The sequence below is a fragment of the Triturus cristatus genome, chromosome 10, assembly GCF_964204655.1.
Source record: "Triturus cristatus chromosome 10, aTriCri1.1, whole genome shotgun sequence".
In the NCBI taxonomy this organism is placed as follows: domain Eukaryota; kingdom Metazoa; phylum Chordata; class Amphibia; order Caudata; family Salamandridae; genus Triturus; species Triturus cristatus.
The window spans coordinates 1189229660-1189255770 of NC_140593.1; the positions used below are offsets into that span (position 1 = coordinate 1189229660).

A 26111-nucleotide genomic window follows, 5' to 3' on the forward strand; every position below is an offset into this window, starting at 1 on the left:
GTACACATACATATCTTCACACTAAGTACATAGAAAAGTGGTTTACTGGCAATAGTGTTGTACCAAAGGTAAAACATGTTTACCTGTAACATGGGTTTGTCTAATCACATTATGGAATGACCTTTAGGGAGAGGCAATGTGGCTGAGTCTGAGTGTTTCCAAAGCTGGAGATGAATAAACGTACCCTACACTAGCTCCAGTACTCAGATGCACAGCTTTTCTAAAATAATCAACCTTTGGGCACCATAGCACTTAGGTGAAGATCAAGAAGCTGCTTTAAAAAAATAAGAGACTATGTATGATTTAGCACATGGGGTTGGAGGAAGGGCGTGTATAATGTAAGAGCCCAAGACAAGCTCGATGTAGCTACCATAATGGGCATAAGCTCAGGAGAAAATACTCAAGAGCTTAACATAAAAAGAGCTTGAGGACAGAGTAGAATTAATTTGGTTTTCCAAGGATAATTTCTTATCCAATTTGAAACCCTAATTGCATCTATGGACATGCTGGTGGGGATGAATTTCATATATGAGGCCTACAGATCTGTGGTCCAAGGCGATCAAAGGCTGCAGATCAACATTTTAGTCTTATCGAGTTTGTTTGCAGGCGATCATCCAAGATAAAACAACAATTAGGCACGGTTTTAAAAAATCCTCCAGATCATGGAAAGATTTGCCATAACCGAACAATTGAGTTTCATCTAAATAAGATACGCAAACAAGACCTGAAGACTGTATCAAGTGAATCAGCAGTTGTATACAGATGTTGAAAAGAATAGGAGATAAGGACGATCCTCGAAGCAGGAAGGTATCAAACCAGCTCAAAGCAGGGCCTCTTATCCAAATGGCAGACAAACGTCCGCAGAGAGGTCGAATAGGAGAAGGCACGTGGGGAAGCCCTGGTCTAGGTTTAGTCTAGGATCATTAAGAAAGGAAGCTAAGGCAGTTTCTGTTCCTATGTCCGGCCTAAAGCCCATCTAGGATACATCCAAACACTTAAGATTATAATTTTCTAAATAATCTAACAGCTATCTAGCTAGATATTTCCCCCTAATTTTGGCAAGCAATGGAAGCAACAAAAGGAGTCTAACTGGAAGGGAGAACAGTATCTGAGTGAAATGTTTTCAAAAGGTTTCACTATGCTTTCTTTCAATAACCTGGGGACATTCAGGAAAGGAAGAGATTTAATATGTCAGTTATTGCTGGGGAGACCGTGTCCACCTGCTTGTGTAATCTTTTTGTGGGTGAAACGTCATTGGGGATGAAGAGTTGATGGACAAAAGAAATTTACAAGTATTAGTTTCTCAATAGCTGAAATAGACGGAATGGGAAAGTCTACTGACTCCAGGCATTAGAAGATGGGAGGGACAGCAGTATCATTGAATAAAGGAATATCACTGTAAAATGTCTGAAGTTTAATATTAAAATGGGGAACTCATTTGATACACAATTGTTCAATGAGAGTAAGAGTTGGTACAACAATGAGGATTAGACAAAACTTTAAAAAGAGTTTTAGTGGAACTAAAAGTACTGGAAATCAGTGAGGAACAGTAAGCAGATTTAGCTTTCCTCAAGCACGCTTTATAATTATTTAATGGCTCCATTAAATCATAAATAATGCATTAGGAAAGATACATCTTTATAGATATGTGTGGGAGGGATTTAAGTTTTATCTACTTGAAAAACTGATAATGTTTGGACCAGATTACTGATTTCTTTTAAAAACAAAATATACATGGAGGCTCTGAAAATAGACCTCTAGGCACGAAAAGTGTAAAGATGAGCAACTACCTGGTGTCATCAGAACTGTAAAAAGGAAACCCAAGATTTAAAAGTGTCTCACAGAAATAGCCATAAATCTGCAAAATATATGTATTTCAATTGCTGTTTGTTTGTGTTTTACTAAGTAAGAGTTGCCATTTTGAGAGTGGGAGTCTGCATTCTGTGTTCCTAAGGCTCACATGTAGAAGGGGCTTGAAGCTCACTGTTATGCATGGTTAAAGTCATGGCAACTAAGACGTATACCAAGAGTGAAGCTTTAGGTCACTATTCTGTTGAAATATAGCCCACCACATCCTGGGTAGGTCGGGTTATGGGAATAGAGAAGTTCCCACCGCAACAACGTCAGACCAGGGTGATGAATGTGGCAACCAAGACATATATCTATAGATATATAGATATATATTATTTCTTTGCATTACATATTTTCTGCTTGCCCTATGCAATTTACGACTAGCGCTCAGCCTGAGAATATAACATTTCACCTAGTCTATGTTCCGCATTTGATAGGATAGGCGCTAGGCATCTGATAAATGTGCGAACTATGGTGTAACTGACGTAGGTAGGACTGGCGTGCGATGACGTCGCTGTAGGCACTTCTCACTGCTTAAAGTGTATATAAAGAAAGCCCACGGGGTTCTTGTCGAACTACCTCTTTGTCTGTATGTAGGTGACAGACTGTAGGTTTTCCCCAAGACCTCTTGCTTTAGTACTATTTTATTTGACATATTATACTATATAAATGCAATGTCTGCCATGTTATTTTAAATTGTTGTTTCTCCTCTTGTAATTCAAATGCTAATATTGAAATTGCAAGGCTGCTTTCTTTTAGGTTTAAACGTAAGTATTCTCAACATCTTGGATCAAATGTATTTTGTATTATGAGAATATTTTCCTTGGTTTAAATCTTGCTTTTCATAGTGCTTTTATAATGAGTTTTTGAGGTTTTTACTCTGCACATCTTAGGTTGCATATTCTCAAGTGTCTCTCTTCAAACAATTTCAATGCTTCCATGTAAAAGTGCCTTCTGGTGACTCTCTGTGAATGCAAGGTCACTATATTTTGTATTTGGTATTTTAAATGACTGTTTCTTGAAGCTGCGCCTTCTAAATAAATCTGTTAAACCTTTTGGCTTAGTTTCTATGACTCACACATCTGTTTCCTTCATTTTAGAGTGAGCGTTCCCGTGCACCCGGCCTCAAGTTAAGGTGCCCCTTTGCCCCTAAATCACTCCCCTGACCATTCGGTGAAGGTCCCCCGTGCCCCCTAAAACGCTCCCTGAAACACAGAAGAACATAGATTTAAAGGATTTGTAGATCAGTCAGGCAAGGCCAGATTCAAATCCCAAAAGTCAGGTGGGGTACCGTACAAGACATGATGAAAGAGGTGCTGTAGACCCATCAGATGGCATCTCAAGATATTGTTTCTGGTGAGGAAACATTCCCACAATATTTTCCTCTAGGTCACAACATACACAAAAGAGTTGTTTCTGTTGTCCACCTGATTCAACAAGCCGTTTATAGAAGACATGACAACATTTGCTGATCAAATTGATAGTTTGGTTTTTTTTGGCAGGTCCCAATAACAGAACTGTAGCCACAAACGCAATTACTACAGCCAGGGGTGCAACCTTATCTTGTAACTGTTAACCCCTTCAGTGCCACGCCCTTTCCCCCTCCTGTGCCGGGCGTTGCATTAGCGGGCGGGGTTCATGACGAGATAGTCTCGTCATGGGCACAGCGCAACCGTGCTCCATGACGAGACTATCTCGTCATGGGCACAGAAGAGGTTAAAGGAGGGTATGATAAGATGTTGTTGACCTGTTTTCGTTTACGCAACTTACATAGACTGATATCCTTCCCTGACATGAATGATTGGTCGCGATCATTATGCCCATGCCGATGTGATGATATATCCATTCAATCCACTATACACACAGTTTTTTTGAACATTTTATACCATGTTAAGAAAAAGATGGATCATACCAATATTAAGGGTGTTAGGACTGAGACAATGCCGCCCTGCCTTTTTTATATTGCAATTTTTAGAATATGTGTTTACTAGTCATGTAACTAAATATTTGAAGGTTGCGATTAGAAGGAGAAAATCAATGTGACCACTGGAATTGGATTTTTGTTTCCCTCAAACAAATATGATCATTTTAGATCATTTATGATAATGTATGTGTAAGACATTGTGACTGTTTTTATATAATGTGCTTTTATGATTTAATCTTTTAAATAAAATAAAGCTTGTTTTGATTTTCTTTGTGTTTTGGAGGAGAACTGATTGTCTATCATGAGGACATTAATGTTCTAGAAAGGAGAGGCGCAAGCCCTTCAGTTAAAAGTAGCTGAAGTTGAGCAATGTCTGGAAAGAGTACATAATTCTTCCTGCTGCAGGAGGAGGCCAAATGGAAACATACTTCTGCAGCTCAAACCCACAACACTTCTCAAAGACCATTGTAGTGTTGTGCAGACACAACAGTGTTTTCCAGAGGAGGCTCATCATCTGACCTGTGGGTCAATACACTCTCTGAAAAAGGGTAGGTCTTTGCAAGTTTGGAGTTAAAAAGAGTAGCACCAATTCTGATCTTCTAGGAAGAAATTACACAGTTTTTATGGTTCTCAGCAAGAACCCAGGAGGTAATAGTCCTGAGGTAAATGTTCAGCTAAACTATGCTAACTACCTGGACGAAGCAATGATTAGATAATTATTCAGGTTGGATACCTATGGATCCTCTGCAGCCACAGTAAGCAAGCAGAGGTAAAGATGTTGGTGAAGATTCAGAGAGTTATATTTAGTTTATAGGGTAGAGTCCAATAATATTAATACAGCTGTCCAACTCTGAAATCGAGCGACCTCATATTTTAAGTCAGTACAAGGAAACTTATCCTAGAGGCCAACCTAAAAGAAGCCTACAGGCCTTGGATCGTTATTATTTCAACAAGTCTCTCCCACTGAATGAATTTGCGAACTAGGATGAAGTGAAGCTCTCCACCCACTTCAATTGAAGGGCAGTATTGGCAGTAACAGCCATTACCGCTTTCTGGGGGGTGAAGAATCGCTGCAACCTTACTTTCCTCTTTATGACACTTCAAATAAAGAACAGGTGGCCTGGGTTTTGGCTAACGGAAGAGATGGCTAAAGATGAGGAAAATGATAACAAAGTAAAAGATAGCATAGAAAAAATGTGAGTTAGGCCCTCTCATAGCCAGTCCCGGAGTGTAAGAAGAGCATTTCTAGACAGACGCCATTGGGTGAAAAACAGGAAGTGGTATGGGTGCCCATACGAATGGTAGAACAGAATATGCCCAACAATGACATTTTCTAAAATGTGCAGGACAGAGCGCACAAGACTTTGCTTAACATGAACTGATGCAGTGCAGTCACTCAGTGGTATGACATGCAGAGACTAAGGAGTAAACGTTTTACAGATTTGAGACTGAAATTAAGGGAGGCTGTGGCATAGTAAGCACTCGCTTGACCCAGTCAAGTGTGCATTCTTCCATCTAACTCTAGACAGTGGTCATGTATATAGGAGATATGGTCTGACTGTCGGGTTTGAAGCTAAATAAAGCTCTTTCAACACAGATTTATTCAGCCGGGTGGGATCGGTACTTTCCCTCTGGTGAAAGTGTGTCTTTCTTCGTAGAGCTTCTGTAAGCATTGCAGAAGTATTACAAGCGATATGTGACACACACATGCCTTTGTTAAATAAGAATAAGTTACTTACCTGTAATCCTAGTTCTCTTCCAGGGGTATCCTCATCAAAGTCATAAGCACTGAATATTCCCGCCCATGTGCGGGGACCCCGGAAATAATAAAAATTATATATGAAGAACATATATATACAGCTCTGTATATGTATAAACATATATTATTTTTTCCCAAGCAAATGCAGCCCCCATAGAAGGCAAATATCCAATAATGCACCATAGGTATAATAATACACCTAAAATTCCTTTTTTTTTTTTAAATGAGGTAAAAAACTCATGAAAAAGGAAAAAAGAACACTGTGCAAAACACAGATCCACCAAACATTGTAAGCCTGCAGGCTGCATTGCAATACAATACCATAGAGACTGAAAAGCCTTGTACAGGTAAAAACTGGCACCGTGCCTTTAAGGCAGCCCTGACTCCAATATCCCATCATGCCTCAGGGGTGACAGTTGGGTCAGTTGTTCTTTGCGGGACCGTAGTCCTACACACAAAGATTTATTTCCTCCATGTTAAATAATCCACTCCTCATAATTGCCTGGGGAGGCGGGTGGGTTGCTTATGACTTTGATGAGGATACCCCTGGAAGAGAACTAGGATTACAGGTAAGTAACTTATCCTTCTCTTCCAGGGGATCCTCATCAATAGTCATAAGCACTGAATAGAATAGCAAGCCCACCTTCCACCTACAGGCAATTGAGAATTGCACTATACATGGAGTAATAAGCCATTGACAAATTCAGTTATTGAACAGATTCCTCAAGGAGGCTTGTCCTACTTGAGTGTCTGCTCTGGTGTCCGAGTCCAGACAATAATGCCTCGTAAATGTGTGGACAGATCTCCAAGTGGCTGCCTTGCAGATCTCGGAGAGTGGGACATTATTGAGAAAAGCAGCAGTAGCCGCCTTTCCTCTTGTGGAGTGCGCTTTAGGTCGAGCGAGCATTTGCTTCTGCGCCAGCTGATAAGCCAATTTAATGGCTGACACAATCCACCTAGCAATGGAACGCTTAGATGCAGCAAAATCTGTGCGGACAGCACCATAGTTAACAAATAAGTGGTCAGATTTCCTGACGGCCTTAGTCCTATCTAGGTAGAACTTTAGAACCCGCTTAACATCTAAAGAGTGCAACGCCCTCTCAGCTGGCGATGAGGGGTTGGGAAAAAAGGTAGGTAAGGAGATAGTCTGGTTAACATGAAAATCTGACACCACCTTTGGTAAGAAAGATGGATGAGTTCTCATCACTACCCTATTCAGATGAAAAATTGTGTTGGGTTCTTTAGAACAGAGGGCCTGTATTTCACTCACCCTACGTGCTGAAGTGATAGCTATTAAAAAAGCTGTTTTCCACGTAAGGTGCTGCAAAGTAGCTTTATGTATGGGCTCGAAAGGTGAACTCATAAGTTTTGATAGAACCAAGTTCAGCTCCCAAGAAGGCGAGGGAGGCCTTACTGGGGGGTAAACCTTTTTGAGCCCCTGCAAAAAATCCTTCACCACCTGCAGCTTGAAGAATGACTGCTGCGAAGGGGAGCGCCTATATGATGTAATGGCCGCTAGGTGAACTTTAATGGATGAAAATGTCAACCCCACCCTGGCTAAGTGAAGGCGATAAGGCAAAATCACTTCCTCTTGACATTTTGTAGGGTTATACGGATGTTGCATACACCATACATAAAACCTCTTCCACTTACAGAAATAAGAGTGTCTTGTAGAAGGCCTCCTAGCCTCCTTCAGTATGGTCATACACTCCTGGGGAAGGTTTAAATGGCCATACTGGAGGACTTCAGGAGCCATGCTGTTAAGCTCAGCGAGGGAAGTCTGGGATGGTAAATCTTCCCCTGCATCTTGGTTAACACGTCCGGTCTGCACGGCAGGCGCTTGTGAGGTCGGATCGACATTTGGAGGAGATCCGTGTACCACCACTGCCTCGGCCAGTCCGGTGCTATGAGGATCATCTTGGCAGACGAGTGTTGCAGCTTGGTCACCACCTTGGGGATCAGAGGGAGAGGCGGAAAGGCGTACACAAATGTCATTGACCAATGGATCAAAAGGGCATTCCCTATGGATCCTGGTCGATGGTATCTTGAGGCGAAGCCTCGGCATTTCGCGTTGTGTTCGTCCGCGAAGAGATCTATTTGCGGACGTCCCCACTCCTTGAAGATGTCCTCTAGCACCTCGTCGTTGAGTACCCAGTCGTCTGGATCTTAAAAATGACGACTGAGCAAGTCCGCTTTTACATTGAGCTCTCCTGGCAGGTGCACCGCCTTTATTGAAATGTTCCATGCTAGGCTCCAGTGCCACAGGAACTGAGCCTCCAGCGAGAGCGTCCTGGATCGAGTACCCCCCTGTTTGTTCAGGTAGTACATTGTGGTGGTATTGTCCGTTTGTACTAGAATGGGACTCGTCCTGATTGCGGGCAGGAACGCTTTGAGGGCTAGGTGGACTGCCCTGAGTTCTAGCATGTTGATGTGGTACAACCTTTCACTGCTGGACCACAGTCCTTGTGTCTGTAGGTATCCCAGATGCGCACCCCAACCCTGCAGGGATGCGTCGGTGAGGAGCGTCTGAGATGGGGGTTCTTGATGAAACGGAAGCCCCACCTGTAGATTGAGTGGCCTGCCTGGCCGCTGAGGAAAGACAGACTGTTTTCTCCCACAGTGAATTCCTTTGGTCCCATTTGTCATCCAGATCTTGTTGGAGAGGACGCATCCTCAACCTGGCATTGGGCACCAGGAATATGCAAGATGCCATGGCCCCTAGCAGACGCGAAATCTGTCGCGCTGTAGACAGCTTTTTGGTCATAATCTGCTTGCCTTTGTGGATCAGGGATGACCGTCTCTCCTCCGAAGGAAACACTTTTCCTACTGCGGAGTCTATAGTTGCACCGAGGTAGTGTATCCATTGGGCTGGTGTGAAGTTGGATTTCTTGAAGTTCACCCTGAGACCCAATCTGTGACACAGGTTCAGGCAGCGTTCCAGCTGTGAGTGTACACTCTGAGGCGATGGTCCTTTTATCAGCCAATCTAGATAGGGATAGACAGACTCCTGCGCGCCTCAGTGCAGCCGCTACTACTGCCATGCATTTTGTAAATACTCGAGGGGCCGATTTCAGGCCAAATGGTAGGACCTTGAACTGATAGTGAGAGGTCCCCACTACGAACCTTAGGAATTTCCGATGACTCTGTACGATGGGAACATGAAAGTACGCGTCTTGCAGATCCAGCGAGCACATCCAATCGCCTTGCCGGAGATGCGGATATATCTGGTGAAGCGCAAGCATGCAACACTTTTCTCTTTTGATATGCTTGTTTAGTGTCCGCAAGTCCAAGATGGGTCTGAACTCTGCTTTTGTATTTCTTTTTTGGATTAGAAAATATCTGGAGTAGACTCCTCTCCCTCTCTGCGCCCTGGGAACTTTTTCTACTGCTGATTTGAGCAGAAGGGTCGCTACTTCTTTTCTTAACATTCTGAGGTGTTGAGATGATTGTACAGGGTGGATCGAGGGAGGAGGGCTCCGGAAACGAAGCGAGTATCCATGTCGCAGTATATTCAGGACCCACTTGTCCTTTGTGATGGATTGCCACTCTGGAAGATGGTTTGCAATACTTCCTCCCACCGGAGCGGTGGACGGCATTGGAGGAAGCAGGTTCTCATTGCTTTCCTTGAGCCTTGTTTCCACCGCTGGCCTGGCGGTTATTTCCACATCCCCTGGATGATCTACGGGACTGAAATTGTTGCTTCTTTTGCCCTTGTTGGTCTTGATTTTTCTGCCAGTGAGGGGTTTGAACCCTCTGCTGGTAGCTACGCCTGTCGGTTCCCCTACGGCGACGGAATTCTTTCCGTTTCTCTAAGCCCATGGCTTTCATGGTCTCAAGTTCTGACTTCATCCGAGCCATTTCGTCGTCCGCATGAGAACCGAAAAGCGAACTACCCGAGAAAGGCAGATTCAGAATTCTTGCCTGTGCTTCAGGTTTCAAGGCCGTCAGCCTTAGCCAAGAGGATCTTCTGGCGGAAATCCCATGAGCATATGAGTGCGCTGCCAACGTTGCTCCATCCGCTGCTGCGCTGATCACTTGGTTTGAAACTAGGCTGCCCTCGTGCAGGATCTCTTCAAAGTCCTTTCTGTCTTCGGAAGGCACTTTTTCTATAAATCGCTACAGGGAATCCCATAGTGATCTGTCGTAGCGCCCCAGAAGCGCTGAGGCACTAGCCACTTTCAGACTCGAGGCCGCCGAGCCACATACTCTTCTCCCCCAAGAGTCTTGTGATTTACTGTCCTTATCCGGCGGCACTGTGGATGATGATACCACTGAATGAGTTTTTCTGGCAGCAGCCGTGATCACAGAGTCCGGTGGAGGGTCCGCCTTGAGAAATAGAGGATCCTCGGGGGCCGGACGATATTTAAGAATCCGCGCCGGCGTAGATTTGATAGTCGCTGGCGTGAGGAAGATGTCCATTACTGGTTTAAGCAACCAAGGGACTAAAGGCAACAGTGGACGAGACACCGCTCTCTCATGAAGGGTCTTGAAGATGACAGAAGAGGTGGTTTCTTGAACAGGCATGGGAATGTTCAACTTAGTCGCTCCTCTGCACAACACATCTTGAAAAGTGGTGATGTCGTCCACTGGCGACACTCTAGATGGTGGATTATCTGAGTGTGGGTGAGTAATCCCTTCTGGACGAACAGCTTGACAAGGAAGATGAAGGAGACCTCCGTCGCCTTCTCCCCGATCTGATTGACTCTCTCCTATGAGAGGTAGACCTGGATCGCCTTCTGGGCGAGCGTGAGCGCCTTTGCAATACTCTTCCTCGAGAATGGGATCTTGCTGGTTGTGATGGTTGATCCAGAGTCCTTAGTCTTGTTAAGGAATCCTTAACTGCCTGAATCATTGAAGTGTTCTGAGGCATTTCCCTGACGGGGCTCTGAGGCGGAGCATGGCCCTCGTCTAGAGATGTATGCTCCACTGGAGGAGCTGGAGAGAGACCCAACACCTCCGATGATCCGGATCTTGATCTCGAGCCTTGAGAGGCTGAGGGTGAAATTGAGATCGGACGCGATGAATCGTGCTCCGATGTGGTATATACCACCCTATGAGGAGATTTGCGCCTTGATACTTTCTTAAGAGTCAGACGAATGTGTGACGTCTCCTGGTATCCCACCTCGGGGGACCGTCTCGACGGTGATAGGCCTATCACCGGAGACCTGGACTTCGACGCCGAATGGCTCACCGGCGATGTGTCCTGCCTTGACGTCGAGAGCCTTGTCGTCGACGGAGGGCTTGTCCTGGACGGAGGTCTAGAACCCAACGGGGAATCTCGCCTCGACGTCACCATCTTCTCCGAAGATCTGGAGACCTTAGACAACGGAGGCTCCTGCCTCGACGTCGACTCCGACGGAGGCAACCGCCTCGACGTCGACTCAGACGGAGGCACCCGCCTCGACGTCGAATGTTGCGACGATTATCCTTGCCTCGACGTCGTCAGCACCTTCGAAGAGGATCGTCTTTCCCTTGACGGCGAATCAGGTCTTGACGTCGAAGATCTTGCAGGATCTTTTGACACCGATCTTTGCCTCGACGTCAATGTAGATTTCGACGTCGAACGCCTGTGCTCTTCCTGCGACGTTGACTTCTCTTGGTGTCGATTTTGACGTTGAGCGATGTCTTGACGTCGAACGATGTTTTCTCGACGTTTATCGAGGATGAGCCTCCTTCGACGTTGAAGGATGTTTTCTTGACGTCGAAACTGCTGACGACGAACAAATGCGCTTCGCCGCCGGATCGGGTGTCGACGTGGACTTTCTTTTGGAAGCATGACTCCCCCTGGACTCCTCACCTCTCACCGACGATCCCGCCGCTGGAGTCTTCGACGCCGAGCCCGACGCCGATGGAGAACAGACAGAGACCAGCTGCTTCGACGTCGACCGCTCCGAAAGGCCATAAAGCCTAATTCTCTCTCTCTTTCAAAGTCCTCTTTGAAAGGTCCTTGCAGTGACGACAGGATGCAGGAGAGTGAGAATCTGGTAGGCAGACGATACACACCTCGTGTGTGTCTGAAGAGGCCTTCTTTTTGCCACAGGATGGACACGGCATGAATAAAGAAGGCATTTTTCTGACAGAAAAAGTTGTTAAATTTAGTCAGAAAACACAGGTATAGGCTTCCCTGACAGACTTTAACCAGAGGAAGCCCAAAAAATTACTAGAAAAGTAACAATTCTTGACTGAAAATTCAAAAAAGAAGAGAGCTGAATTCCAGGGTCCTGACTGAAGGAGCCGGAAAGAACAACTGACCCAACTGTCACCCCTGAGGCATGATGGGATATTGGAGTCAGGGCTGCCTTAAAGGCACGGTGCCAGTTTTTACCTGTACAAGGCTTTTCAGTCTCTATGGTATTGTATTGCAATGCAGCCTGCAGGCTAACAATGTTTGGTGGATCTGTGTTTTGCACAGTGTTCTTTTTTCCTTTATCATGAGTTTATCTAAAAAAAAAAGGAATTTTAGGTGTATTATTGGATATTTGTGTCTACATTGTTTAGCCTTCTATGGGGGCTGCATTTGCTTGGGAAAAAATATATGTTTATACATATACAGAGCTGTATATATATGTTCTTCATATATCATTTTTATTATTTCCGGGGTCCCCGCACCTGGGTGGGAATATTCAGTGCTTAGGACTATTGATGAGGATCCCCTGGAGAACATTTGGCCTCCCTTTCAAGGGACAAAGTTTGCTACAAGTAATTACCCTTTTCTTTTCATCATGGGAACTTCACTGACATTCATGAAAACTTAAATTAATAGCAATCTCATCTTCTTACTTCCTAGTAAGAAACTTAATAAGCAGAAATAAAGCGGAGGTGGACTGACGTATTTAATTATAACTAGCCCTAAAAAGGTTTTGCTGAGACGCTTGGCCCACTGAGTGTGTATGGTGGAGTCAGGCTAGGAAGCATTAAAATGTGCAAAGGTATTGACTGCTCTCCATGAAGCTGCTCTACAAAACATAGCAATATGGATGTACCTAAAATACCTGCAACTGCTACTTTTCCCTCTACGGGAAAAGCCCAAGGCATTTGGTTTGATACTGGTAGCGGAGTTATTATGAAGTGAATAAAATCAGTGGGATGTAAATTGCTTGGATGTAGCCATACATCTACAGATGGGGCAAAATTGCTTGGATTTTAAGAGTCTTTCTGACAAAGTTCAGTGGGAAAGCACTCTTCACACTGGGGTGCCATGGTATCTTGCTGTCGAGGAGGAAAGGTCTGGGGAGAAAGTGGGAAGTAATGTGGTATGATTAATATGCAAACGTGCGATAACCCGCAGGTGAGAGGTCATATGTGTGAAATACTGTCGGATGCTCATTAGAGAACAGTGGCTACAAGACTCATGCGTACGGAAGTGGTGGCAACATGAAAGGGTACTATTCACAAAAGGTGCTGTTGCTATGGCTTTGTACATGGGTTTGAGGAAGGGCACTTTATTTTAGATAATAGGATGCTAAGCTCCTAATGTGAAAGTGAACATTCTCTTTAGAAGAAACCTTTCAAGTGCTTCTATAAAATGCATTTAATTAATGTTACACAAAACAAAGAGCTTTAATGTTTTTCCACAAACATCATGACGGCCGACAAGTGCACTATTACAGAAGATGCTTAACCAAATACAAGAGGAAGAGCAGTAACCTTTCTTGATAGCACATAAATAGGTCAACATCCCTATCCAAACTCTAGATGCAGGACCACTTCAACTTGAATGTAGATGGGAGGCCTTTTTGCTTACCTGAGTGATCACATGCAAACTGATCTAACATTTAAATGTTCATGAAGTAATATTTCAGGAGTCAATCTGCCAAGTTCAATTACAGTAAATTTCAATGTAAGATTTAGCCTTGTGCTCCAGTCAACATATCGATAACACACTACAAGCTCCCATGTGACTATTCTGATAGACGAAGCAGGTATGTGAACCAACACTGGCTCACCCAATGAAATGCTACTAAATCAATCTTCTGACTTGTTTCAGTTTGATAATTACACTTGTTTTCAAGGAGACTGGTAAAAAATCATGAAGGAATGTTCGAACACCTTTGGCAAAGTGCATTCTCTTAATCTAGGTTCCCAGTTCATGAAATCAAAAGCTTAGTGTAGGAGGCTGGCTTAATATATGTGGCACACTTATTCAAGTGCTGAACCTTGCACTAATCCAGGCAACCCTTTTGGTGATTTTAGTGGTCTTTGATAACCTTTGGCTCTCAAAGTGGTAGCTGTTGAGAGCAATCTTCAGGCATATTTTGAGGGAGTGTTAAGCAGCTAGCTTGTTTTACAAACTTTAATCTGTAGTGAAGGTTAGATGAAAAAGAACCAAATAGTGTTTATAAAAATAAGACTATTTATTACACAACACAATCACTAACATATTGGTATATCTCCTATCCAGAGAGATCAACACAATGTACAAGAATACTTCAAAATAATCAGGTAAGTAGCACAAATATACACTCATCTCCAGGGGAGTCCAGACCATCTCTTAAGAAAGTGGAATGCGAACTGCAAAGAAGAACGGGACTTGGACACAATGACTCAATGGAGCTAGGGAAACGAGGAACTACTCAATGCAAGTACCCAGGAACCCCACGGAAGCTGTGTGCAGAGTGGAAACACAGCCCGTGTCCAAAGGAAGTCAATGGAGAAGTTGCAGTTGTAAAGAAAAAGGACCCTTCCTAGAGGACCCCTAGAATCCCTTTGGAAGACAGAAAGTTGGAGAGCCATCCCACCCATGGATGGCCCAGGAACCAGGTGACCTGCACCAGGAAGCCAGATGCATAGGGGTAAAGTGACACTGGAACCTGGCGTCGACTACAACGGAAAACTTCGGAGAAAAGAGCTTTGGATAAAAAAAAAAGGTCTCTGAAGAAGTCCGGTGGAATCCAAGAGTGGATTCTTAAGATGAGAACCTGCAAACAGAAGGGACAGAGTCTGTCACTCGGAGGTGACCAGGAGTCACGGAAGCACAATGCCCACTAATGTCGAGAGGTTCAGGAGTGAAGACTATGACCATGTCGCTGCAGCTGTGAGGACCAGGAGACGCTGAGGAAGACCAGGAGCCTTGCATGAGCTGTCCCACGTCGGATGTTGGTGTCCAAGTGGTCGGTGTCTGGTGGGAGCACCAACAAGCCTTGGTAGCTGCAACTAGTGTGGAAAGCGGAGAGATGCAAACGTTGGGACCAGCAAGGTCAAAAGGATTCACCGAGTGCAGGCGAGTCAGAGCAGGCCCGGACAAGCAGGGGAGCCCACTGAATCAAAGGAAGATCCCGAGAGGACCCACAAGCCAAAGGTAAAGGAGCCGCAAGAGGACCTCAGGCAGCTCACCAAAGATAGAGGCCCACGATGCAAGGACTGCAGGGAGAAACATCAGGAAGTAAGGTGGTGGAGGCTGTAGCCTCTTGTTGCCTGAAGATCTCTGGATTGCAGAACGAACAAGCCTTGGCAACGGAAAGTCGACAAGGTGCACAGGGGTTTGGTCCCAGCGGCTCCAACGAGGGATACTGTCCTCAAAATCGGAGAGAAGACAGGTCAGGCCTCTAGGGAGCTACAAAACCACCACCCGTGTTGCTGGGTCTCGGAACATCCATAGGACGACAGGAGCAGAGACCAGTCAGCTTCGTTGTGGTGCCTGCAGATATAGGGGAGTGACTCCATCACTCCAAGGGAGATTACTTTGAATGTCCTTGATGTCCACAGATCCTAAGGATCCACCCACAGGGGAGCCTTTAAGTACCATAGAGAAAGGGTTGGAACAACTCGGGGGTCCCTCCCAGAGGAGGGGCTGCACAGAGGGGAGCATACTCCCCTGTCCTTTTTCCAGTTTTGCATCAGAGCTGGAGCAGAGGGCTCCCTGAACTGGCTCAAACTGGAGTATGCAAGGAGGGCACCAAATGTGCCCTTCAAAGCAGTCTGGTGGCACTGGCAAGTGCCCACAGCCCAGTACAATAGACTAAGGCCTATCTGGGAGGTGGTCATACCTCCCTGTGACCGGGTCTGGGAGGTGGTCACTGGGAGGTGGTCATACCTCCCTGTGACCGGGTCTGGGAGGTGGTCACACCTCCCTGTGACAGGAAACCTACAGTTCTACCATCTCCTGCTCGAGCTCAGCTCAGCAGCAGGAGGGCAGAATTGTGTCTGTGGTCTGCAGCGCACTAGCTTGCTGGCAGACCATGAAAGGCTGTTAGCGGTACTACTGGGGGTCCCCTAGTACATGGGATCATACCTCCAACACCGGAATGGGATAGGATCCCAGAAAACTACAGTCAAAATACACTGACACCAGGCAAAAAGTGGGGGTAACCACACTAGGTAGACAATACTTTCCTACACTGCATTTTAATTTCTTGCATCGTACCTACATCACTCCATATAGCTTAAGGAAAAGAGACCCTACTAGGGGAGCTACATTAGCGTGATGCAAGAAGATCGGGCCACTTTCATACACCTAGCATTGGACTGCGAAAAGGTTCAAGATTATTGGGGACAAGGGGTGCCACATGTAGAGATGGCCCCTGGATTCAAATTCTGCTGGCGCCACTCACCTGTCTACTGGGAGGGATAGTGTGATCAGAGGGATGCAAAATCCCTTATAAAACTAGCCCAGTTGGCTCTATTGCTAGAGAAGAGATGGGTGAACATTGGGTGGACTGGCACCAGGGTTCCACTATTGACACATGGTTTTCGAGACCTATTGGAATGGGGGGTGGCAGAGGAACAAAACATGAGAATATCATGTACAGATGGGGGGGGCAACTGAGGGCCAAATTGCTGGTTATGTTTCAGGAAGCCAATGATATGTCCTCCGAGAGTGCCTCCAAGACGGAGGATTGATTGAGAATAGAGATAATGCACTTGTTAATTTTATGATGACCAAGTGTGAAATGCTGTTTTCCTATATAATGATCAACTAGTTCCCTTGGTTCCATGTACGCATAGCTTTAATTGTCATTGGATAGATGGATAATCCCACTCATGAATCCTGTGCACTATTTGATTGTAGCTCCATCTGCTATATGTTTGTCCTGAGAATATGTATGGAAGTGTCAACATGCACTGTGTGTTTGTTTGCTTTACACCAATAAAATACAGTTAAAAAAAAAAAGCTTGTTTACTGGGTAGTCTACTAAGGAAGCTTTGAAATACACATTTCTCTTTCCATTTCACATGTGTGTCACTCTTCCGAGCACAGACATTTTTGCATTCAACGTACATTATGATTTATTGTTGGCTAAAAATGGGCAATGAGGGATGTGTGACACACTGCATGGGGCTGCCAGGTGGGAAAAAGACAGAACATTGCCATACTTTATTTATTACCTATCGCTGGCCTTTGTTGATGGTCCCCAGCCCTTTCTGCTGCTTAATGCACAGCACTATCAACACTTTATTCTTCTGAGGTTTAGATTAAACCTATGTATGAGGTTAGTTGACTTTCCCCACTGCAAATCCTGACAGCATAATCTTGAATTGTGCCTTGCGATCAGGTTGCCTCACAAAGCACCTTGCTTATAATGTTCTTTTGTAGTTTTTAGTCAAAACCCAGATCCTTTACTATTAAAACTCTCTTGAATAAACACTTCATAAGCAGGCCTCGAAAAATCATAAAACAATTACTAGACCTGCAGGCCTGGTGACTTAAATCTACCTTTTCTAGACTCTTCTCTCCTGTACTCCTCCTTGCATCAGCTCATACCTCTTTTACTATTAAGATCTTTTCTAGACCTTTAGGTGACTCTTTCCCCTCCACCTCCCCTTTACTCACCCCAAACCTCCTCCAAATGCTATGAACTCCAAAAAAAAAACAAAAAAAACGTTCTTGATCCTTCCTTCTTCTATCCCTCCACTATTCATTTTAATCCAAACAACAAATTAACATGTGCACCGCTCAAATTAATTTAATATTTCCCTATACTAAATCCCCACTAATCCTGTTTGGGTTCCGGAGTAACGCGCTACCTGCCGAAACACCTCATCAGGGATATCAAGCGCTATATAAATGCAAACCCTTCTCTCATGTAGCCATCCACTATCTTTTTTCAATCCAAACAGACTAACATATTCACTGCTCAAATTAATTATGTATTTCTCTATATTAATTCACCATTAATCGTTTTGGATTCCAGAATAGCGAGCTGCTCGCCGAAAAGCGCTTCAACACTTCATCAAGGGTAGCAAGTGCTACGTAATAACAAATATATATATTTAACATGAAGAATGTACCTAGTACTTTACTAGAGAGATGTGTGTGTGTGTATATATATACACACACACACACACACACACACACACACACACACACACACCCCCCCCTATATTAAAGGCTAAAAATGCCCAATTTACAATGAGTTTTCATTTAATGAACCGCTCTCCAGAATCGAGCATTTCTGTACATCAGAAAACGAGAGCATTAAGAGCAAAAACAGTCGTTATTAAGGAAAAACCTGAAAGGTAATACAAAGGCATTATAGCCAATAGGCTGTATTTAAAGCATAACAAGTAAAGACTGGCACCGTGCCTTTAAGACCTCCAGGACCTCCTGTATCCCATCATGCCCCAAAGGTGACAGGTCAGTACTTGAAGTAAAGGACAAAGAAATATATGCACTGCTGCATGAAAGGTTTTTCTGGGGAGGTTGGAGGGTTGCTTATGACTTTGTGAGGATTCCCCTGGAAGAAAACTAGGATGACCGGTAAGTAGATTATCTTTATCTTCTAGTGCATTCTCATCATTAGTCATGAGCACTGAATAGAGTAGCAAGCCCATCTCACACACCTGCGGACGAATGAAGAAGAAGAAACCAGGGAAGCTGTAATCATCATCTAAATAGATTTTTTTAAGGAGGCCTGCCCTACTTGATTGAGTGTCTGAGCTTCTGAATCTAGACAGCAATGCCTTGTGAAAGTATGCACCAATCTCCAAGTGGTAGCTTTGCAGATTTCAGGGATGGGGACATTCCTTAGTAGGGCTTCTGTTGCCCCCTTGCCCCTCGTAGAGTGGGCTTTAGGTCCGGCAGGTAATTTTTTGTTGCCTAACTGGAAGGTGAATAGAATACAAAAAACTGCTTAGAGGAAGCAATGCGTGTCCTCACAGGGCCACAGTTAACAAACAGATGGTCAGATTGCCCGATAGGTTTGGTGTAAGTAAAATTTTAGCCCTCTTGGGATCTAATGCTCTTTTCACTGGTGTGGAAGGATTAAGAAAGAACATTGGGAGTGAAATCATCTGATTAATGTGGAAATCAAAAGCAACCTTAAGAAGAAAACTTGGATGACTTCTCATCACTACCATCAAACTATGTAAGGCTCTACAGCACACAGAGACTGAATCCCACCGACTCTGCGTGCTGAAGCAATAGCCATCAGAAACACAGTATTCTAGGAAAGGGTTCTAAGGATGTCATATATAGGTTCGAAAAGGAGTCCCATGAGTTTCCAAAGAATCCCATTCAGTTCCCAAGGAGGAGATGGAGAACGTACAGGTGGGAACAGCTTCAGCCCCTCTAAGATATCCTTTATTACAGGCATTTGAAAAAAATATATGTGTAGGGGACTTTTTGTAATCAGTAATCGCTGCGAGATGTACCATAATAGAGGAGAATTGAATCACAGAGTCTGCCAAACAGAGTAGATAATGTAATATTACATCATCCTGTCCCAGAATTGAATGAAAGATTTTGAGCACACCACATGTAAAATCGTTGCCACTTGAAAGAGTATGAGCGTCTGGTCGATGGCCTTTTGGACTCTCTAAAAATTTCCATGCATTCCTGAAAGGGGGTCAAAGTGTCCATACTGGAGGAATTAAAGAGCCTAACTGTCAAGCTCAGCAAGGTAAGGGTGGAAAATCTTCCCTCCGAGTTTGAGGAGATCCGGTCTGCATGACAACCTCCAGAGTGGTCTTTCTTATAGGTGTAGGAGATACGGGAACAACCACTGGCGAGGACATTCAGTAGTTATTAGGATCATTCTGGTCCTAGCTCAGTAGTTTGTTGATGACTGTCAAGATCAGCGGAACAGGAAGAAACCCACAAAGAAATTTACCAGGCCAGTTTATCAAAAGAACATTCCCCTTTTTCCTGGTCGGTAGAACCTGGATGCAAAGTCTGGGCCTTTTTGTTGTTTTCGTCTGTAAACAGGTCCATTTGCGGATGCCTCCACTCTCGAAAAATGTCTTGCACAACATCTTCGTGCAGAATCCGGTTGAGCATTTTGGCTAAATTGCAGCTGAGCTAGTCAGTTTGTGTGTTCTGGACTCCTGGCAGGTGAATCACTGAGATTGTCTACTTTCTGGCGATAGGCCGATTCCAGATGGCCTGCACTTCCAGAGATAGGGGGCAAGAGCAAGTGCCCCCTTGCTTGATTAGATAGTGCATTGTGGTTGTGTTGTCTGTTTGGACCAGCAGAGAGCTGGTTTGAATGGATGGATAGAAGGACTTGAGGGCTAGATGGACCGCCGGTACTCCAGCATATTGATGTGCTATGGTTGCTCCTTGTTTGATAACAGGCCCTGCGTCTGCAGAGAACACATGTGAGCACCCCATTTCTAGAGGGATGAATCTGTGATGAGTGTTGGCATAGGAGGTTCCTGGTGAGAAGGGAAATCTACCACCAGATATTGATGGTGAGACCACCATGGTAGCGATTTTCTAGCAGCCTGTGATATGTTCAGCTTGTCGTCCCAATGGTCTGAGAAGTGATTCTACTTGTCCTCCAGATTCTGTTACAAAGGTCTAATGTGCAGCCTGGCATTGGGGACCATGAAAATACACGAGGCCATCATTCCAAGGAGCGACGTTATCTGTTGGGTGACTGGATGCGGAGTAGATTGTAACACTTCTGGGTGATTGTGGTTAGTCTCTCCTCAAAAGGACACACTCTTGCGGCTTGTTTCCAGGGTTGCACCTAGATAGTGCAATCTCTGCGTTGGAATCTGGATAGATTTTTCGACCTTGACCTCTAGAAGTGGATCTTGTCTGTCTCCTTTCTGGAGATCTGCCTTGCAACTTCTTGGAGCAACAAATGACATCAGCACCCTACTGGAAAACAGAGAAACAGCCGCCCTCCATCCTCCTCAACCTCTCAGCGGCGTTCAACACAGTCTCTCACCACACCCTAATACACAGACTCCACGACGCAGTGATCCATGACCAGGCCCTCAACTGGATCTGCTCCTTCCTCTACGGCAGAACGCAGCGGGTCAGACTCTCCCCTTTCCTCTCGGTCCCCACACCAACCACCTACGGAGTCCCCCAGGGATCCTCCCTCAGCCCTAAGCTCTTCAACGTCTACATGGCTCCGCTCGCCCCGATCGTCAGAACCTACGGACTCAACATTGTGTCAAACGCAGACAACACCAAACTCATCCTCTCCCTATCCAACTAACCCAACACCGCCAACAACTTTCGAGAAGGCATGGAGGCCATTGCCAAATGGATGAAAAACAGCTGCCTACAACTAAAGCCCAACAAAACACAAGTACTCATGTGCCCAAACCCCGACACATGGAACGACACCTGGTGGCCTCCTGCCCTCGGAAGCCCGCCCATCCCCACGGACCACGCACGCAACCTGGGAATCATCCTGGACTCCGAGCTCAAAATAGACTGCCAGATCAACTCAGTCTCCTGCTTCCACACCCTCTGCCTCCTACGTAAGACCCTCAAATGGATCCTCCTCGAACACAGAAAGACCGTCACTCATGCCCGGGTCACCAGCAGACTCGACTACGGCAACACACTCTATGCCGGAATACACAAAAACCTCACCCGCAAGCTACAGAACATCCAAAACGCTGCCGCAAGACTGGTCCTCAACCTGCCAAGACACTGCCACATCTTCCAGCACCTGCGCACACTCCACTGGCTCCCCATCAAAGCTAGAGTCACCTTCAAGATGCTCACCCACGCTCACAAGGCCCTCCACGACACCGGACCAGCATACCTGAACAGCCGATTCAAATTCCACACACACCAAAGGGTCCTACGATCAGCCCAGCTCTCCTACGCCGCAGTCCCCCTCACCAGAAAGACCAGATCGGGAGGCTTCTCCTTCCTCGCAGCCAGAGCCTTGAACGACCTTCCGCTCCACCTCAGACGGACAACATCGCCCCCCATCTTTGCAAGAAACCTCACAACCTGGCTCTTCGACAACCAACCCCCCCCCCCCCCTTGATGGACTGGAACGTGCGAATCCCCCAAGCGCCTTGAGTCCCTTAGGAGTGAGTAGGGGTCCTACAGCTCTTAACGGCACGGTGCCAGTATTTACTTGTTATGCTTTAAATGCAGCCTATTAGCTAACAATGCCTTTGTACTTCCTTGCATTTTTTTCCTTCAATACAGTCTTTGCACTTTATGCTCCCGTGTTCTGATGAACATAAGTGCTTGAATCTGGTGAGAGGTTCATTGAACGAAAAACACGGCAAACTGTGTATGTATTTTATATATATATATATATATATATATATATATATATATACATATACACACACACACACACACACACACACACATATATTCACTGAAAACCATAGGTTTCAGGGGTATTCTAGTTAGCTGGACATTTCACTCGTACAAAACCATTGAAATTCCTACGTTATAGTTAGTTCTACTAACTATAACCCGCGCTCCCGCAATCCACTGCGGATGTCATATATTACATAATTCATGACATGGTGAGTGACATCACTGATGACATCATTGAGTGAATGTGGTTTGGTTCGATATTCAAATATGTATTATATATATAGCAATCTGCATTCAAGAATGAGTGGAAGTATAAGTGTCTGGATGGAGGATTTACTAGCAGTGTGATTGACTGTTTAAGTGATTAATTTAAAGTGTCTAACTAAATATATGGGATAGTGATTAAACTGCATGAATATCTGTATCACTCTGTCTCTTGTTGTGTAAACTACTGCATAAGTTGGTTACTAGCTATGTGAAAGTCTATATTAGTTATTGATTAGTTAAGTGAGTATTTTTATGGGAGAGTGAATGCGTGTGGTTGGTGGGAGGTGTGTGCTGGCCAAAGATGTGTAAATAGTTGATTTAGTAGGTATATGAGCTTAAGACTGCATGTGGAAACAGTTGTTTGGGTGATTGAATGTCTTTATGGGCGTAGTGATGAGTAAATATATTTCAATGATACATGTCCAACAAAGTAGAAATATAAAAGGCAGTGTATGTGACAGTTGCATATAAATAAGTATACATAAGACACTGTGGTGCCGATCACGATCCGGTAAAAAAATTGCCCTTCCGACTCGTATCCGGTCTTTTTACCGTACGAATCGTACAAGTGCCGTACAAACTGGCAATCACGATTCGCATGGTAAAAAGCCCATACGAGTCGCATTGGGAATTATTCCCCACACGTCCTCGGGTCGGAAAATGTGTCCGACACCTCCCCGGACGATTCACCGTACAAACGTGAAAAGTGAAGTCCGACCGCGCAATTACGATCCATCCCGTGCGTCCGATGTCACAACCGTATGGAAAAAACACCGTCCGCACCGAACTCCCATTGCAACCATGGAGACATGTGCCCGCATACGCGCCGTACCCCCCCCCAGCCCCCGTGAGTACGCGCCGAACCCCCCCCGTGTATGTACGGTGCGTACCCCCCCCGTGTATGTACACCCCTGTATGTGTCGAACCCCCCCCGTGTATGTACGGTGCGTACCCCCCGTGTATGTACACCCCTGTACGTGTCGAACCCCCCCGTGTATGTACGGTGCGTACCCCCCATGTATGTACACCCCTGTACATGTCGAACCCCCCCGTGTATGTACGGTGCGTACCCCCCCGTGTATGTACACCCCTGTACGTGTCGAACCCCCCCCGTGTATGTACGGTGCGTACCCCCCGTGTATGTACACCCCTGTACGTGTCGAACCCCCCGTGTATGTACAGTGCGTACCCCCCGTGTATGTACACCCCTGTACGTGTCGTACCCCCCGTGTATGTACGGTGCGTACCCCCCCCGTGTATGTGCACCCCTGTACGTGTCGAACCCCCCCGTGTATGTGCGGTGCGTACCCCCGTGTATGTACACCCCTGTACGTGTCGAACCCCCCGTGTATGTACTGTGCGTACCCCCCCGTGTATGTACACCCCTGTACGTGCACCGTACATACACGGGGGGTTCGACACATACAGGGGTGTACATACACGGGGGTATGCACCGTACATACACGGGGGGTTCGACACGTACAGGGGTGTACATACACGGGGGGTACGGGGTGTACATACACGGGGGTACGCACCGTACATACATGGGGGGTACGCACCGTACATACACGGGGGGTTCGACACGTACAGGGGTGTACATACACGGGGGGTACGCACCGTACATACACGGGGGGGTACGCACCGTACATACACGGGGGTTCGACACGTACAGGGGTGTACATACACGGGGGGTACGCACCGTACATACACGGGGGTACGCACCGTACATACACGGGGGTACGCACCGTACATACACGGGGGTTCGACACATACAGGGGTGTATATACACGGGGGTACGCACCGTAAATACACGGGGGTACGCACCGTACATATACGGGGGGTTCGACACGTACAGGGGTGTACATACACGGGGGTACGCACCGTACATACACGGGGGGTTCGACACGTACAGGGGTGTACATACACGGGGGGTACGCACCGTACATACACGGGGGGGTACGCACCGTACATACACGGGGGGGTTCGACACATACAGGGGTGTACATACACAGGGGGTACGCACCGTAAATACACGGGGGTACGCACCGTACATATACGGGGGGGTTCGACACGTACAGGGGTGTACATACACGGGGGGTACGCACCGTACTCACGGGGGTGGGGGGGGGGGGGGTACGGCGCGTACCGGGCCCCCAATTCCACTCGCACCGCGGCGTACTTTGCTTTTGCGTCACTTTTCGGGTGCCGTAAAAATATTGCCGTCCGGAGCGCTGTCGGTTCGAATCGTACTTCCTGGTTCGTGAAACGCTGCCTGAGAGCGTCCCGACGTCACGTCGGCGCTTTTCCCGGATCACATTTGTATGTATCTTTTCGTCGGTCGGTGTTTTGTACGACTCGTACGGAAATGGTGTTTCCGTGCGAATCGTACTTGCATGTTTGTAAAGTTTTACAAAAGGGTACGAGTCGGACGGAAAAAAGCCTCCGTCCGACGGTTCGTACCCGGTTTTTCCAGGATCGTAATCGGCACCTGTTTCTATGAGTGACTGTATGGATAACTGCATACTTGTAATAGTGATTTTATAACACACTAAGTACAAGTTACTATCTATATGAATAAATGAAGTGGTGTTTGTATAAGTGTGTAGCTGAGTAAATGTAAGTATGATCAATTGTTTGCATAACTGAGTAGGACGACTGCATACGTGAATAGGATGTATGCTGGTGTATAATGTTGATGTAGTGTATAAGTATATTTGATAGTGTTCTATTGATCTTTGTCAGCATGTATGAGTAAATCTATAGGTAAGTGTTTAGATGTTTGTGTAGATCTAGGAATCACTGAGTTGATTTTTAGAAACTTATATTGGTGTGTCAATGGTTTCAAATATGGTACTCCATATTTTATAATGAGTGATGAAAAGTTATACTAGTGTATGATGAGGTGTATCAGATTGTCACGTGGATAATGTCATCAGTGATGTAATGAGTGATGTCACTGACCATGTCATGAATGATGTAATATGTGACATCATCAACAGTGGATTGCAGGCGCGCGAGTTATAGTTAGTAGAACTAACTATAACGAAGGAATTTCAATGATTTTGTACAAGTGAAATGTCCAGCTAACTATAACACCCCTGAAACCTATGTTTTTTTCAGTGAATTTCTAAGGTTTTTTAAAATACTAATTCCTAACTATAACGTGTCTGTAAGCTATGGTTTTTTCAGTGAATTTCAAAGGTTTTTTAACTGACAATTTTTAAATGTATTAATAGTTATAATTATTTTTTTATACTGATTTTCTAATTTTTTGTAACTATTTATTATTACATATTTAATTTGTTAAATTAAATATTTTTAATATAAATGGCAAAAAAATTAAAAATAAAATATTTTAACAATTTTTTTTGGGTTTATATATATATATTTTTAAATATATTTATATAATTTTCTTTATTGTTTTTTTCCTTCAAATTTTTTGGGGGAGTCGCGCACCCAAAGCGTACCTTTTTCGATCACTGCGCGGAACATAGCAGCCATTTTAGGATTGTTGTGTAGGATCCGCGTAGGATGTGCCATGGGTCCTTTTTTTCGTGCGCGATCTCTATGCGACCAGTACGCGACTCCAGGCGCATACGCGACACATATGTATTACTTTACACGACACTCATCCGCTTGCGCGTGAAAAGCCCCGGTGGTGGCAGTCCCCGGGGCTGCGGGAGGGGGACGTGAGCCCCCCGCATATATTCTAAAGAAGCCCCGGGGGTCCCGGTCCCCGGGGCTTGGTCCCCCACCCATGAATATTGATGCTCCGGGGGGTGGGGGTCCCCAGGGCAGGGGGGGCTTCGAGCCCCCCTACATAATTTTATAAAGCCTCGGGG

The 26111-nt window shown here is 45.4% G+C and overlaps 1 protein-coding gene across 8 annotated transcripts in view; it reads right to left on the bottom strand.

The window, feature by feature from the left end:
- The window catches only part of LOC146797000 (uncharacterized), a 1179218-nt gene that overhangs the window by 785849 nt on the left and 367258 nt on the right, over window positions 1–26111 (bottom strand). The gene's annotated exons all lie outside the window — the stretch shown is intronic.